Genomic DNA, 13,088 nt, shown 5'->3' with positions numbered 1-13,088 from the left:
TGCCCTCCTGAAGCCATTGATGATTACACTTCATTCATTCAGCCACCTTTCTCCCAAACTGTCTATCCAGGCCTTCAAGAGGGTCAGGGCTCCATTCTGATCAAGCATTAGGCACAGGGAACTGGAGTGGAGAAGACGAAATTACTTATGTCCACAAAAAACAAATCTTCAAAGGAAACATTTGATCTGGAGTATGATTCAGAGCAGTTCTTCCATTCCTTAGCACCTATAAGCATGCAGTCTATACTGTACAAAAAATGCAGGTGGCTCTAGGAAGGAAAAGAAAACTTTCTTTCTATTAAACCCCATCAAGTAACTCAAGTGACTTATCATAGGATCCACACCATTAGAAATAAACCATAAAAATCACAGATTCCACATTTCAATTGCATATTCAAAGCAGATATTTTTCAATGCACATACCCGATAACTGAGAACTCTTTAGTTCTCAATTTTTCCCCAAATATGAACATATAATGAAATGCATCTCATTTTCTTTAACAGATTGCACCACAAGCTTCAGCATGTATGGATTTCATTGTTGCATCAAGTTTCCCTGGCTGGGTCTGGAGAGTGCAGATTGGGAAAATCAGCAACACATGTGCATGTACATGCACAAAGACACATGCAAACACCAGAATGAATTTCTTATTCATCACTAAACCCCTCATATATTCTAATAAAATTCAGGACATAGAGAAGGGTTTGACAGGCAACTCTTAAAGCTCATAATAGATAAGGCAGTTTTATATATCCAAACTTTAAAACTCAAAAACAGTACTATTCAGTTATAATTTGGCAATTTGACAACCCATAAGACTGCTGCACTGTGCACTCTTCAAGGTTATCCTCTCAGTCATCTGGTGCAGTATTTTGAACCTGCTACTGTAGACAAATGTTGCTATACTTTTCAAAAGCATTCTTTTACAGATTATACTGCATTAGTCCAAATAATAGCAAATTAAGACATGTGCTCCCATGTTTCCAAGGAGGAATATAGATGCACCAGCCAAAGCCGCTAACAACAGTCACCACCTGTTTTTCCATGTTTCGAGTTGAGTACAGGGGTACTTCCATGCTGTGATCCCAATTATCTGAGGATCCATCAAATTGTCAGGAGCCAGTCTGAACTAGCCAGAGACAATAATGACTAAGGAGGTATTTGGGTCCCTGCAGAATGTCCAAGCACATCTGAAGGACTCATTAAGTGCCCATTAAGCAGTCCATTTAATGGGTCTGATCGGTTTGCCCAGCCATCAGATATTTCACTTGGGACCCCAGGTGTGCTCCTATTTCATATCATCCAGATTCACTCTCCCATTCCTACAAGAGCTAATATGAAAGTACAGAATTAGTGAAGTAGTGCTTGCTTGGTTTCAGAGGTCTACTCAGATGGAAAGTATGTTCAATGGAAGGAAGTACAATCCTATTAGCATAAAATATCTCAGTCTCAGCCAGTCTTCTGCTGGTGTAACAGCTTTTGATCTATCTCTCACTCTTGACCAGCCCTTCAAGCTTATGTCTAATGTGTTGGGTCCTATTTGTATACAATTTGATCTGCTGTTTCTGATATTGGCTCAATGGACTGGTTCAAGTGTTGCAATGTCCATATTGCAACACTTGAACCAGTTCCACTTTCTATACTGCTCCATCCTTATTTTGTTCTTAGTTACCAGGCTTGGACCCTGGTATAAAGAACTGAGTATGGATTTTCTTCTTCTTGCGTGCCTTCAAGTCATTTCCAACCCTAAAGCACCCCATCACGAGGATTTCTTGACAAGATTTATTGGGGGGGGGGGTGTCCTTTGCCTTCTCCTGAGGGAGTGTGACTTGCCTAAGGTTAATGGGTGCTCATGGCTGAGCAGGGATTCAAACCCTGGTCTCTAGAGCTGTAGTCCACCACTAAAACTACTAAACCACACTGGCTGTCTATGGACTTGATCTACAATCTTATAAACAATGAACACATGTCTCATATCTAGATTAAGATTCATGGCTGTTTGCCCTAATCCAACCCAAATCCAGCAGTGAAGACAGATGAAACTGAATGTCATCAGCACTCCCGGAAAACCTCTAAAGTTTAATAGAGATATTGAATAAAATCAGAAACATCTAGAGCCCTGTGGGATGCCAGAAGCTAACAGGCATTCTGCTAAACAAAAGTCTCCCATCCACAAAAGTCTAAAATTGGGATTTCAGGTAGAACTGAACCTATTGGAAGTACATTATAGTTGTTGGGGATATGATGGACAATAAAATTCTCAGAATAGATAGCACAGAAAGTCAGGAAAATCATAAATGAGTAAAGAAAGAAGCTGGGTCTTTGACAAACCTCTAATATAGTGAAATTGTCCTTCCAAATATATTTTTGATAAGGTACCTACAGCAGAATAGGTAGAACCGAAAGAGGGAAGAAAAAAGTTAAGACTTTTTATATTTTTTTGTAGCTAACTTTCCCTTCTCTGCCTTAATGACAGAAACTTCTATATTAGCTCTAAACCTCCAAAAATTCCAGATGGGGAACATACAACAAAATTTGGGCCTGTTACAGACAGCCAAAATAAAGCTGCTTCGAGTCACAGTGGAGGTATGGTGTTTCAATGATGCATGCGTCCTAAGAGTCCAGAAGCTGCACCAAAGCCATGCTCCAGTCTTTAGGGCTGGAGCGTGGCTTTGGTGCGACTTCTGGACTCTTAGGACGCATGCATCATTGAAACACCATACCTCCACTGTGACTCGAAGCAGCTTTATTTTGGCTGTCTGTAACAGGCCTTGGAGTAAGTACACAAATGCAAACTGATACATATCTACTCAGAAGTTAATTTCACCAAGTTCAAATGTGAAACATAAAGGTAAAAAAGTTTGCTGCCTAAAGTATTTATGTGACTTTCAAAATTCCACTTGAAAAAAGCTCAAGCCTTTGAAATAAAGGGGGAAAACACAACAAAAACATTTTAATTAATAAATAAACCCAGGTATCTAGAGAAAATGTTCTGTTCATTGGTCTAGCTGTGGGGGGCCTGTTTTTGATCAGGAAACTACCTGTTGTATATCACACTGATGGTTATTTTCTCAGTAAGGAAGAGCTCTTCAATCAGCTAGAACCCTAATTCCAAAAGTGTGGGTGGCAGGAGCAGATGAGGACAGGGACAGAAGGAGACATTTTTTAGAATATAAGCAAAGCTTGACCATCTCTCCCAGGGAAGCTGGGGTGAAGAAATCATTCTGTTATAACAAGGCAGCATAAAGGGAACTATTCTCCTGGACCTGGAGAGATCAAAAAGAATCAAGAAGCCGGGTTAAAATAGCATTTTGATGATCCATGCCCATTTTTTTTATGTCAAACTAACTGAAGTGCTTTAGTAAAGAGCCTCACCGTGTGATGCTTATTTGTTGTTTTGGAAGAGAAAGAAGATCATTACTTTTCCCTGTTTGTTAAATCATGTGGTCAGCTAAAAATAGCTCATTTTCTTCATGATTTTTTGAAGAAAAGAAGCAGTGGAAAAGGAAACATTTCTGCTGAAACTGGAACTGTACTGTGAAATCATGGTAAAATTATACTCATGAAACACACTCAGTGTGTTGAAAAATTATATATCCTCTAGTCAATTTTTGTCGTACAGAGGGAGGCAATTTGTGGTTCTTTGAGCTATTGCTAGACTGTTCTTCCATCTATTCAGTGGTAGCCAAAATACTAATGGTGGGGATGATGGGAGCTGATGTCCAATAACAGACATGTCCCATCTTTGACATAATAAATTCCAGTGTTGGTTCTGAGGAGAGGTCTCCCCTGCTACTGCCCACCACACATAGCAGGTCCTTTAGCATGGACTTGTTCCTCATGTTTCTATTCATTCAAATTGACAGTATGCAAAGATCCTATGCTGATGGAACATTTCCTCTCCTGGCAATCTGTTTAAAATATATAATAAACTGTGCTGAAACCTTTTTGAAAATATTGTGCACATTTGATTTAGCATTGTTCACTTTGAGTATCACTTCATTTAGAGGTCAAATCTATATCTGACACAAATTAAAGCAGTATAATTCAAAGATATAGGCGGGTTACAGACCGCCCAAAAATACGTAGTGACTACGTATTAGGGTTAGGAAGGTGCGGTGCATCCGCACCCCCCTAACCCTAATACGTAGTCACTACGTATTTTTTGGCGGCGGCCATTCCAGACGGCCGCCACCATGTTTACATCTTGGACGCATAGCGTCCAGACGTGTCGCGGCGCCTATGATGTCGCGAGTGCGCCAGCAGCGCCTTGCGGCGTCATAGCTGCGCCGCGGAAAGAAGCTCCATTTTGGAGCTTCTTTTTTGCTCCGTAAGGGAGCCGCGTGGTTTGGCTGCAGCGGCTCCCTCACGGAGCAAACAGTGGCGGCGGCAGACCACCGCAAAGCGGCGGTTTATAACCTGCCATAGTGATGTTAGTATGTAGAATCAGTATGTAGCACCTATGAAATTCACTGAAAGAAAGAAGTTGGCAGTATGAGCTTTTGTAGACTAAAATCTACTTCCTCAAATGCATATGGTGGAGTGTGGAAGCCAGGGACAAACATATATATGCCATTGGTATGTGAAAATGTCAATTCAAATTCAAAATCCTTTGTGTATGGCAATGAAGTGGCAAGTCCAATTTTAACTATGGTCATTTAGGAACAAAGGTATTGGGAAAGAAGCCTGTGAGTGTGGAAATGAAGTGGCAAGACCAGTTTGGCATTGGAAACTAGTCTGTAGATAAAGAGAATAGATGAGTGTATGAGGATGTTGTCAGATAGTATTGAAATGTGTGTAGTGTTCCAGGAAGCAATTATCTTTGTTCAGTCCATTGCTGAGGGACTGCAGTCTGTAGATGAGTTCTAGTTCTCTGTTTCTCTTTCTAATCTGCCTCTGTAGTTCCTTTGTTTAATTACCACTGTTCAGAGTTCTGCCATGGAATGCCCAGGGAGACTGAAATGTTCTGCCACTGTTTTTTGTTCCTACTGTCTGATTTATGTCCATTTATCATCTGGTGCCGGGACTGGCCTATTTGCTCGATGTAAAGTGCTGATGGGCATTGATGACATAGTATGGCATTCTACATACTAAGAGCCCTGGTGGCACAGTGGTTAAATGCTTGTACTGTAGCTACTCACTCACAATCCATAAAGTTGCAAGTTCAATACCAGTGAAGGGCTCAAGCTCGAATCAGGCTTGCATCCTTCTGAGGTCACTAAAATGAGTACTCAGATTATTGGGAGCAATTAGCTTACACTTTGTAAACCACTTAGAGAGTGCTTAAGTGCACTGATAAGCGGTATAGAAATGTACTTGCTATTGCTATTGCTATGGCATAAATCACATTGGAGGATGAGCATGTGAAAGTCCCCCTAATATTGTGGACTTTTCATTAGGTCTTATAATGACATTTCCTGGATAAATGTGCCGGCAGAGTTGGCATTTGGTCTGTGACAAGGTTTAATAACTGTGTCCCCATCTGTGTCATGTGTCCTCCAGTTGGTAAGTACCTGTTTGTCTGGGAATGCTGCCAACACACACTCACATGACTGATAAGAGCCTGCTCGGCAAAAGGTAAACATGCCGAACTGCCAAGAAGCAGTTCCTCCAGCAACAATGCCAAATGAAGTCCGAAGAGAGTATGCCACAAACCAGTCCAAAGTTCAAGATTACAGAGAACAATACTACCAGTCCAGTCCGAGGTCAAGAATACCAGAGGGTTGGTCAGCGAGTCCAGTCCAAGACCAAGGCAATCAAAGGTCTAGGAGGCAAGGAGTCAGATCCAGCAGCATTCACTTAATGAGAACAAATGGTCTCTTGGCAAGAGAGCTCAGTGTCTGCCAGGTGTCTTATATCTAGCTCCCTTATCACAGCTGCTGATTGCCTAATGAGCGTTTCTCAGCAAGTCTCTTGGAACACCAAAGGAACGCCCTTTCTGATCTTCTCTGGCTAAAGGTACAAACCTCAATGCTCTGCTGCTTTATGTCTCCCAAGTTTTGAACTTCTACTGGGGCAAGGCTGAGCTGCTGAGCCCCAGGCTCCACTGGAGGAGATCCCACAGAGCTGGGGTTTGGCTGAGCCAAATCCACTGGGGCTGGGAGAGCAGAGCTGGGACCTGGCAGGGCAGAACTGGGGCCTGGCACAGCCTCAGGTTCCTCCTGCACCTGAGGAGTTGAGTCCTCATCGTCGTCCTCCAAGTTCTCCTTGTGGCTAGCCATAACATTGTTTGAGGTTTGTGGGGCTGTCTGTAGGCAAGTAAAGCTCTACCACCAAGAGTCCTAAAAAGAGAAGCATTGGCCCGTTACAGACAGGCCATATAGTATGCACGGAGCGCGTACTAGGGTTAGGAAAGGGCGGTGCTTCCGCACCTCCCTAATCCTAGTGCGCGCTCTGCTCACACAAAATGGCAGCGGCCGTTCCACACGGCCGCCGCCATGACAACGTCATGACCACGCCACCTCTATACGGGGCGGCGCGGACGTGACATCATTGCTCCACGCCAGGGCACTTAGTGCACGCTTAGCTCGGAGCAGGAAGGAGCTCCGTTTCGGAGCTCCTTCCTGGTTTGCGCCGCTGGGCACAGCCTTCACATAGCTGTGCCCAGCGGCGCAAAGGGGAAAGGGGCCAAGCGGCCCCTTTCTCCTCCTCCCTGCCGCCGCGGGGTGTCCTTGGGGCTTGAAGCCCCAAGGACACCCCTTTCCAGGCTGCGGGGAAGTGGCCTTTTGCCGCTTCCCCACAGCCCGGAAAGCAGCGGATTGGGGCCTCAGTGGCTGCCGGTCTAGCCACTGAGGCCCCGATACACCGGGGGAAAGGGCGGGTGCAGACCGCCCCAAACGGGTGGTCTGTAACCCGTCATTATTGTCCAAAATGGGTTGTAGTTCAGTGATGATGTGCCCGAGTAGTCTCAGTTGGAAACTGTATGTGACCACTAGTGGAGTTCTGTCATTTTCTCTATTCATTCTGTTTTATAATAGATCAGTCCTGGGTACATGTCTTTCCTTATTTATTTATTTATTGTTGTTGTTGTTGTTGTTATTGTTGTTACTTCATGTGGTGGGTACTGTAGTTTGAGGAATGTCTATTGTAATTCCTTGAGTTTGACATCCCTATCTTGTGGATCTGAGCAGATGTGATTATATTGGAGGGCTTGGCTGTAGACTATGGATCTGATGGTGTGTTCAGGGTGGAAACTCGAGGCATGTAAGTACATGTAGTGGTCAGTGGGTTTGTGATATAGCGTAGTGCTTATATGTCAATTTTGTAGCTGTACTGTGATGTCCAGAATGTGAACTTGTCCAATAGGTAGTTCCAGGATAAGGTTGATGGTGGGGTGAAAGTTGTTGAAACTCTGGTAGAATGTCTTGAGTGAGTCTTCTCCATGAGTCCAAATTATGAAGATACCATCAATGTATCTCAGGTAGAGGAGTGGTTTCTGGGTGAAGGAGGTAAGGAAACGTTTTTCTTGGTCAGCCATGAAGATATTGGCATATTGTGGTGCCATGAGCATGCCCCTGGCAGTAGCATTAACTTGAAGGTATACGTTGTTACCAAAGGTGAAGTAATTGTGTGTGAGAACAAACCGGCAGACTTTGGTGGCTAGGTCTGACAAGTTCCCATCTAGAATGATGTTCCTGATGGCTTGTAGTCCATCCTTGTGTGGGATGTTGGCGTACAGGGATTTCACATCCATAGTGGCTAAGATGGTGTATCTTCATAGGAAATCTGTGGTGTCCTTCACACAGCTGCAAGTGTTGGTGTCATATGATTTAAGGATATTGTCCATATATTTGGAGGCACTGACTAAGTGTTCCAATGCTGGAGACAGTATGACATCCAGGGTTCCCCTGTTTATATATTTTGGGTAACAGATAGAATGTGCCTGATCAGGGCTCCTGGGGTGTGTCAATAAGGATTTGGTTCTGTGCCTCCATGGGAAATTCACTGAGCAGCCTGTATAATTCCTTCTGGTATTCCTCTGTGGTATTGTTCTTTTTTTTTCAGTTAGTTTCAAAGGTGGTACAAGATCTCTACATACAAATCAAAGCAGTCCTATTAGTCTCTCTCTTGAATTTAAGCCAGATATAAATACTGTCTGCTACCACTAATTTAAGAATTGTAGAAGAGGTGTTTTTTTAAAAAAATAACTTGTCTGGAACATAACACGTCAACCTTGCTTTTGCAGAAAGGGCATACCTTCCCCTTCTAATACACAAGCATCAACTATGGCAGATGCTTCACCATTGACAGAGACTGCTTCCATCTTTTCCCACAACCAAGTTTGTCATTTAAAAATTCCAGCGTTTTCAGCATATATCAGAGACCAGGAGTAAAAAGGAGTGACAAACTTACAGAGATTAAGGGTGGAAAATTGTCTGAAGGAAAGTGAATACATTAGCATTCCAAAAGGCACAAATACTAGCTACTCTTTAATTAAATGATTTCAAAGAGGACTTGTGTATTTAATTACTATAATTTAGATAGAAACAATAGTATAATAAATGTAATTAAAGCAGCAGGAATTGCAAATGATGTTTTCCTCCTAACTGCAGAAATAGTTCTAGGTCAAACTGCTTAAATAATAAGAGGCCAGTCTCTCTCTCTCTCTCTCTCTCTCTCTCTCTCTCTCTCTCTCTCTCTCATTCTCTCTCTCTCTTTTTCTCTCCCTCCTTCTCTCTCTCTCTTTTCAGCATAGATTTGAGGCGACACAAAGTTTTTAATCTTGGAATTTTGATTTCTTGCAGAGTGTGGATGTACAACCAGGTTTGTTCTGGTTAATCTCATGTCAGTGTACTTGAACTTCAATTAAACAAGAAAACCCATGAAATGTATCCCAAGCCTTAACATTCCCCAGTTGACTCTGAAAAACAAAACAAAAACCACACTATAGTTTTTTGTGGGTTTTTCAGGATATGTGGCCCTGTTCTAGAAGAGTTTATGCCTGATGTTTCGCCAGCATCTGGTGATGGCCCGGCCTCGGGGTGGGAGATTATGAAAAGAGGATATCAACAACAGAACAATAAACAGATGAACATGGAAATCACTCCTCCCTACCCATAGTCACACAGTATGTGTGTGTGTGTGTGTGTGCGCGCACACACACACACACACCAAACTCTCTTCCATGCCAGCATTCTCTGAAGACACCAGCCACAGATGCTGACAAAATGTCATGAATAAACTGTTATAGAACATGGCCACATAGCCCCCAAAATCCACAAAAAACTATAGTTTGCTGCCTCTTTTGTCTTCCCTGCCAGTCCTACCCCACACTACTATTCCTATGTGAAAATGACAAACAACAATGTGCCTTGGAGGAAAAGGAGAAAATAAAATGCAAGTGTCGCTTCCCATCAAGAGAGGCCTTGGGCTTTGCTTAGCAGCAATAATGACTGGTGGCTTTGATATCAGTGGGGCAAAAAATTGATTCTGGCTTTTAGCCCAAATTTAAACTATCAAGGTGCTGATCTCCTTTTCAGTGTCCTAGACAGCTTCTTTAAAGTTCAGCTTAAAAATCAGAGGTGATTCACTGACCACCGGCCAACACTACTTAGCTTAAAACAACCCATAGAAGGTTATATGTTCTTTTAGAAGATGTTGTTGAGAGTTGCATATGCATCTTGCCTGTCATCAAAATTAGTACAAAGAGTGAAGAATGGGATTGGGGAATATTAGGTTGTGTGAGAAGATATGTAATGATAATGCTATAGGTGAGGCAGGCTTGACTCAAATTTGTTCAGGGTCATACCTGTGGAAAGAATCTGGCTGTAAGAACAAATTGGGGTGGCATGGGAACTTGGGGGGGGATTTATTAATTGTTCCTAACAAAGCCTCCTGTTATTTGAAATTATGAGTAGTTTAATTAGGCATTGTTAATATCTGCTGTTTAGTTCTGACAATTAATGTCTCTGATATGGATCTATAGTTACTGAATAAAGGTTTGCTGAGTTTTAACTACTGAAGACTAAGGGGCTCTACAGATGGGTGGCATGTAGCCGCCGCTTTTAGCCCCGGATCAGTGCTGCAGCAGCCACATGCAGCAGTGCCGATCCGCTCCCTATAGTGAGCAAAAAGAAGCTGCTCTAGGAAGCTTCCTGGAAGGGACACCATAGGTGTGCTGGCATGCCATGCCATTATGTTGGCTCTTCCACACAGTGCTGTTTAGGCCGTGTGCATGGCATGTGTCATCATGACACATGCCATGTAGATGGGTGCGTGCCAAGATGGCACCCAGTCGGCACGGTGAGGGCTCGGAGTGTCTGGACGCTCAGCCTCATGGTGCCTACAGGCTGGCACAAAGCATTGGCCTGTACAGCCCCTGAGTTTTTGAACATGTTTCCTGCTGGGCTTGACAAATGTCTAAGAGAGCTAATGAAAGAAATAGTGCTTCTCTAAATTTGTTTCCTTGTAAACTGGGCTACTGTGGGCAATGTAGATAGTCCTGAGCATCTATCTAACTAGTGTTTATCAAAGTCATCCCTGTCATTAGATGAAGCCTTGTCCTGCTCTTAAGTGCAAATAGTGTTCATAGTTCCTGGGTCAGCAAGCTGTGGAAGTAAGAAGTATCAAACAGTCCAGGGTCAAGAAAGCCATAACTAGAGTAAGGATTCCAGGGAATCATGGTAGCCAAGTCTTTAAACTGTCCAGGGATTATAAATCTGATAGAAGCACTTTCTCAAAATGAGCTGTCAAGAGGAAGACTGAAGTTGCACTCATCAAGCTAGCTGGTGGTTGTAACTTCCTTATATCAGCAGCATATTCAACCAGTGACCAGATACCAGTATTTAGCATTCTACAGCTGCTTCCTTCATCTATTGTGAATGGTCTGGACTAGAGGCCTGAACCTCTACCTTTCCCTGACACTGGAGAGAGCTTCTCTTACAGCTCTTCTTCCTACCCAAAACTTCATCTGACGTACTGCACCAAAGAAGGACCTGCCTGGCTGTCAGGAATGGGCTGTGACCCCTCCAAAGGTAAGGCCGGTTCATATTCTGATGAAGATAAACTCTCAAGGGGAGGCACGACTACCACTTCAGGTAGAAGTTGCTATGGTCCACTGCTGACATAATGCATGCTATCTAATCTACCCTATGCTCCTAAAACCTGTTACAGAGGCTGGATGAAGAAAAACAAATTGAAACTGAATCCAGACAAAACAGAGGTGCCTGCCATCAAGGGTCCAGGTTATCTACAGGATCGCCTTCTCCCATACAATCTGTCCCGAACAATGAGTTCTCTGGAGGGCAGTTGCTGTAGCCTGCAAAAACCCAACTGACAGCCGTTACCCAGATGCCCTTTTCATCAGCTGCCCCAAGACTGTGGAATGACCAGCCAGAACAGATCCGACAGCTAAACCAGTTATCGGAATATAAAACACATTTGGAGACCTATCTTCTGACAGGCCTATCCAGATAGTTTTTAATCATAATTTTTAAACTTGAATTTTATATTTAATTATTATCCTATGTATTGTGATATAAATACTGCATAGAGATGCAGCTTAATATGTATATTTTATGTAAGGATTGTGTTTTAACTATGTTGTAACCCACCTCAAGCCATGAAGAGAGGCAGGTAAGAATTATTATTATTATTATTATTATTATTATTATTATTATTATTATCATTATCATTATCATTATTATTTCAGAGGTATGTTATAGGATGACATGGACTTTGGGAAGAAAAGTATAAGTACAGAATTGAATTCTGGCCTCTGAAGGCCAGAAATCTACAGTTTTCGACTATACAAACTGAACTGTAGTTTACCTAAATTGATTCGATTAAGATGCTCCTGCAGCCACTTCTTTTGTGAATGTAAGCAAATGCATGTAAGATATTACATCACAACACCATTTCATTGAAGCATTAATAGGAGTGTTTATGTTTGGTCCAAAGTTACCAGTGTACTATGCAATCATTATTTTGACTCATTTTGTTGAATTTCCATATACAAAACTAAGACTGTATTAACTGTATCAGAAGCAGTTTTATTACCTTAAAAATGCATTTACCAGTGACTTGGTAAAATGCTGCAATATGTATCCTCAATTGTGTAGTCACTTTGTCCAAGATCTGACCGCCAACTTCTAAGTTTTGTCACTGATGAAAGAATACAGCCACATTTTCAAACCAGTAGTCTAGAAAGTCAATAGGAAAAGCCTTTCCTCAATTTCTCATTTGAGCAGGACTGAATTAGAAACCACTGAGAAACAATAAATATGGAAGCCTAGATGGCACCTTCCAGAAATGTGTACTTTTAGCAAATATTCTATACTTTGGGCTGTAAAACAATATTTTACAGTACAAGAAGCTGCCAGTTTTTACATTCCTCAAACGAAACTGTTAAACCCCATGAGCATCTCAAATAAATTACGAGAACCTCTCCGTCACCTCAGCAGAAAGTCTAAACTTTCAGGCTTTTACAAAAATGAGTCAAGGGTGGATGCCATTAATTTATGAGCAATTTTTAAAACACAAACCTGGGAAAGCGTGGTGAAACGTCTGTGGATTTATGAGAGAGCAATTTCAGAAAGGTCAGTGGAAACACTGCTTTAATTAAATCTTTCATTAATGTTTAAAATACACAATAACTTATAAATGCAATATAAAATCTGACCAGAAGACCCTGTTGGGAATTATTTAGCATGCAGTTTTAGCTAGTATAGTAATCTAATGGTTATTAAGAAGCACCTTTCTTCCTCTTTTTGATTTCCCATTCCAAAGAGTTCAATTTAAAAATAATAATAATAAGGTTAATGAATCACAGATCAGCTAAGATGTTTGAAGACAGAATTGTTTGTGAATTTTTACATTAAATTATTCTCACAGGAAAATACTCAATGTCAAACTACTGGGTTTAACTTAAATTGGTTTTCATGCAAGAATTTTTCAAACATAAGGCATTCTGTAGTATTTCCAAGCTATTTGCTTCATTTCAATGAATAAAACTGCAGAATTTTGTAAAGCACATCCTCCTCCCACAGCCAAATAATCAACTTGTCATTTGTGGTAATCATTCATTCATATTTACATAAGTCAGGTAGGGGTACCATTAGGCCAGGTGAGGCTGTTTGTTTCAGATGCT

General features: G+C 41.8%; 1 protein-coding gene across 1 annotated transcript in view; it reads right to left on the bottom strand.

The window, feature by feature from the left end:
- The window catches only part of SORCS3 (sortilin related VPS10 domain containing receptor 3), a 654,782-nt gene that overhangs the window by 97,202 nt on the left and 544,492 nt on the right, over positions 1 to 13,088 (bottom strand). The gene's annotated exons all lie outside the window — the stretch shown is intronic.

The sequence above is a fragment of the Sceloporus occidentalis genome, unplaced genomic scaffold, assembly GCF_023333645.1.
Source record: "Sceloporus occidentalis isolate IW3139 unplaced genomic scaffold, rSceOcc1.0.p SCAF_2, whole genome shotgun sequence".
In the NCBI taxonomy this organism is placed as follows: Eukaryota; Metazoa; Chordata; class Lepidosauria; order Squamata; family Phrynosomatidae; genus Sceloporus; species Sceloporus occidentalis.
Note: the sequence above shows the minus strand (reverse complement) of the source record. Positions and strands in the feature narration are given on the sequence as shown.